Below are 5,076 nucleotides of genomic sequence, written 5' to 3' on the forward strand. Positions count from 1 at the left end.
GAAATTACTCATGAAAGAACTAGTCAAGTAAAAGAAACAAAGATTGACATGTTAGTTAATCAATACGAAATGTTTAAAATTGATGAAAATAAAGCTATTTCCGATATGTTTATTAGATTTACTAACATAGTCAATGCTTTAGAATGACTTGGAAAAGAATATTCAAATCTTGAGAAGGTAAAGAAGCTCTTATGGTCCTTGTCTAAACAATGGGAGCCTAAAGCCACCGCCATTCAAGAGGCAAAGGATCTCAAGACTCTCTCCATGGACGAACTCATTGGTTCGTTGATGATGCATGAGATAAAGATCAAGAAAAACATGGAGGATGAGAAGAAAAAGAAAGAGAAGAGCATAGCATTAAAGGCCATCACCTTGGAAGTTGACTCCGAAGGTGAGAATGCCCTCGATGAAGATGATGTGGCAAAGTATAAAAATTTCATCAAGAGGAAGAAACAATTCAAGAAGCATTTCTCCAACCAAAAAGAGTCAAAAGGTGAAAAGAGTAAAAAGGATGAGGTAATTTGTTATGAATGCAAAAAGCCAGGTCATATTAGAACCAATTGTCCTCTTCTTAAATCATTCAAGAAATCCAAGAAGAAAGCAATGAAGGCTACTTGGGATGATAGTGATGAAAGTGGAAGTGAAAGTGAGAATGAAGAAGTGACCAACTTTTGCTTCATGGCTCATAGTGACAAAGAGGATGAACAAGATGATGAGGTAAATCTTGACCCCCTTTCTTATGATGAGTTGTTTGAAGCTTTTGAGAATATGCAAAATGATTTAGAAAAACTTGGTTCTATATATGTTATGCTTAAAAAGAAATGCATGTCTTAACTAGTGAAAATAAGTCTTTACTTGACGATATTGCTTGCTTAAAGAAAAATGAGCATGATGTTGTAAATATCTCTTGTAATAAGCATGTTCTTGATTGTGATGAGAAAAATGCCTTACTTGATAAAATTAGATTTCTTGAGCATGATGGTTGTGAAAAAGATAATTTGATTAAATTGCTTAAGAAAAATGAATCAAATGCTTTAGTGGAACTTGATAAGGCTAAGATTCTATTAAAAAGTTAACAATAGGTGATCAAAGGTTGGACAAGATAATTGAAGTAGGTAAACCTTATGGTGATAAAAGAGGTTTAGGCTATATTGATGAATGCTCTAATTCCTCAAGTTCAAAAACTATCTTTGTTAAAGCATCTCCTAATATGCCTAAGCTTGTTGCTTCTAAGGTTGTATCTAAACATGCTAAAATTAACTTTGTGCCTATATGTCATTATTGTGGTGTTGAAGGTCATATAAGACCCAAGTGCTTTAAATTAAAATATGTTCAAACTACTTCTTCTAGAAGAAATTTCTCTCAAAGGGCAAAGTTTCACAATGCTCCAAGAATGAATTTCTCAAACACAAGTAGGATGCATAAATTTGTTGTAAAAGATAATTCATTGCATAATGTTGTTTGCTTTTCATGTGACAAGTATGGACATAAATCTTATTCTTGTTACTTTTCTAAATCTTTTGCTTTCAATAAAAATGCAAAAATGAAATGGATCCCCAAGTTTGTTAATGCTAACCTTCTAGGACCCAAACAAGAATGGGTACCAAAGGATCAAATTTAATTATTTTGTGTTTGTATGTTTGTTTGAAAGCTTCCAAGAAAAGTAAGTGGTACTTGGATAGTGGTTGTTCAAGGCATACATGACGGGAGACCAATCCAAGTTTGTCACTTTCTCCGAAAAAGGATGGAGGTTTTGTAACCTTTGGTGATAACAAGAAAGGTAAAATAATAGGTAAGGGTAGTATATGTAATGAATCTTCTATTTTGATTGAAGATGTACTTTTCATTGATGGTTTAAAGCATGATTTACTTAGTATTAGTCAATTGTGTAACAAAAGATTTAGAGTTGTGTTTGATAAAAAGAATTGCATCATTGAAAATGCTAGTGATAGAAAAGTTTTATTTGTTGGAAATAGAGATGAAAATGTGTATACTATTGATTTGAATGATTGTCCTATTAGTGATAAATGTTTATCGGTCTAGCATGATGATTCTTGGTTATGGCATAGAAGACTAAGACATACTAGCATGCACTTAATTTCAAATATTTCCAAGAATTCTTTGGTTAGAGGTCTTCCCAAGTTTAAATTTGAAAAGGATAAAGTTTGTGATGCTTGTCAAATGGGTAAGCAAACCAAGTCTTCTTTCAAATCTAAAAATATGATATCTACTACAAGACCCCTACAACTATTACACATGGACTATTTGGCCCTTCTAGATGAAGGGATGTAAATCCTGGAGCGGAAACGGATTTTCGTTGCTAATTTTCGGGATACAAAATCGAATTTTAAAGAAGAAAAATACAGGGGAAAAGCAAACCTTTGAAGAACGTTTCTTTAGTAAGTTCCCCTCGAACACCACCACTGGATCTTCCTCGCTATCCTCTTGGGTCTCGGGATCGTGCTTGTGGTAGCAACTTAATCGAAGAGATGGAGAGTTTGATAGAATTTTGAGAGAAATCCTGGGAGTTTTTTTTTCTTCTGTTCTGTGTCAAACTTGTTCTTCTGCTTCTCCAACACTTGGAGAAGAAGAAGAAGGGCGACGTGGGGTAACTCCCCACGTCACAACACCTCCCACTTCCCTGCATTGAAGGGGAGTTAATATTAATAATAATATTAATAAACTATTAATATTAATATTAATATATATATATATAATAATAATAATAATAATTAAAAAATATATAATAATATATATATATATAATAATTAATATATATATATAAAATTAATTAATCAAATTAATTAATATAATTAATTATTAATCCAATTAATAATTAATAAATATATATATACATAAATAATTAACACTTAATTATTTATTATAAAATTAGAATCATATTCTAAAACATTTTAATGTACATCTTATGCACATTATTTTTAACCTATAGTTTTAATACGAATCTCATTCATATTAATTTTATTTGAATTTCATTCAAATAATATCTCTCATAATATATAGTTTTAATTTACAATTAACTATATATTATAATGTATCAATATACATATAATCCTTTAAGTAATTTGAACAATTCAAATTCTTCAAAAAATTTGATCCTCGTTTTACCCGTTATGAGCTAGCAAGGGGACCTAATGGACCTACAGATTTGAAGCTCCAACGATGCAAGATTAATCGGTCAAACTCATTGACCGAGTTAATCTAGATTCGTTAACTACGGGTCATTCCACTAAAGACCCGCAGTTGCACTCTTCTCACTGCAGAATGTTTTCGTGTCCATGGATATACGACCATTAATGACGAGTCAATCCTTCACGAGTGTTCGTAACTCAAGTTGGGTCAAATTACCGTTTTACCCCTGAGTTACATCTTACTCTTTAAACACCACTGCTCCTCTAATGAACAACCCGGTTATAGTCCAACCAATAACCGGAAGTCCTTCTGGGCCAATAAGAGGGTGGGGCCCCTTGTTCAAGTCCCGGAGTCAGCATTTAAGGGAACACTCACCTACATTCCTAAAGTCGGGGAGGAGTGAATTCCATCTTGTGAAGTTATGTTCCCAGCTCCCCACTCGGTCTTGTCCCCAAAATGGTAGGAATGTTGAGTCGGCGACTCGGGCCACTCTCACCCATACAGATCAAAGAACGAGCCCTCACGGGCAGGAGTCCATAACTCACTCAGGATTGAGAATGAGTTGCCTGGTCATCCTAAGAAATGGCAATCTATTAGTTAACGGTGTTACATCTAAAGATTTCCTATTTCGCGGTCCGGTATTATACAAACTCATTGTATAGGATACCCACACTCGCATGTCTCCACACGAATGACCTGGATCGAGTCGTCTGTAACCTTTACAGAGCGGGCCGTATCCATTGTGTAGCCAGGATAAGGTACCCAGCCTTATCCATATACTATAGACCCTTTAGGTTATTCACGGGACATTATCCATTCATATATCAGGGGTATATCAAATATATACCCCGTGTATCAACTATATACCCAGTATATATACTGTCCCGATTACATCATAAATAACCTTGGATGTTTAGTTTATTGGATTTTGGACAATGCAAAGCTATGATTCAACAACAAATTTATTGAATAAAACTTTATTAAATAGACATTTGTTTTTACAAAATACAAACTACTAGTTTAGGGCAACACACCCAACACTAGAATTGTTAGTTTTGGACGGAACTATTATGGTGATAGTTGATGATTTTTCAAGATTTACTTGGATTTTGATGCTAAAACATAAGGATGATGCTTTGAAAAGCTTTTCTAGTTTTGCTAAAAGAGTTCAAAATGAAAAAAGAATTTTTGATTTCTAAAATTAAGAGTGATCGTGGAGGAGAATTTGATAGTAATGCTTTTAAAAATTTTTGTGAAGAAAATGGATTTTCTCATAACTTCTCCGCTCCAAGAACTCCTCAACAAAACAGTGTGGTTGAAAGGAAAAATCGTATTTTGCAAGAATTTGCTAGATCAATATTACATGAGTATGGTTTACCTTCTTATTTGTGGGCGGAGACCGTTAATACCGCTTGTTATATTTTAAATAGAGTTTTAATTAGACCTTCTTTAGATAAAACTCCTTATGAACTTTGGCATAACAAAATTCCAAATATTGGATACTTCAAAGTTTTTGGTTGCAAATGTTTTATTTTAATTAACAAAGAAAAGCTTGAAAATTTTGATTCTAAGACGGATGTTGGTATTTTCCGGAAAAATTGAAAAAATAAGCCTCCTGCAGGGGCCTTTTAAGTTTTTTAATCGCCCTTCTCAAAACACAAGTTTTCTAATCATTTGCTGACATCACCTACTTTGCCAAATGACCTCCAATGCCCCTCCATACTTTGGGTACCAAATTTTAGTTTTCCCTCCTCCCTTACTTGGGTAATACGAATAGTCCGTTCCATCTTTAGCGCATTCACACTGTAGCATTCTTCGCTCGACTCAAATTTGACTGTCTTCTCCTACGATTGAAATTACATTTCTCTAAATCTAGTTATCTTTCTCCTTCGTATTTCGATTGCGACTCGTTAAGGTAACTCTGAC

Source organism: Momordica charantia (assembly GCF_013281855.1).
Source record: "Momordica charantia cultivar OHB3-1 chromosome 9 unlocalized genomic scaffold, Mcharantia_2.0 BLBB01000009.1, whole genome shotgun sequence".
NCBI classification, from domain to species: Eukaryota; Viridiplantae; Streptophyta; class Magnoliopsida; order Cucurbitales; family Cucurbitaceae; genus Momordica; species Momordica charantia.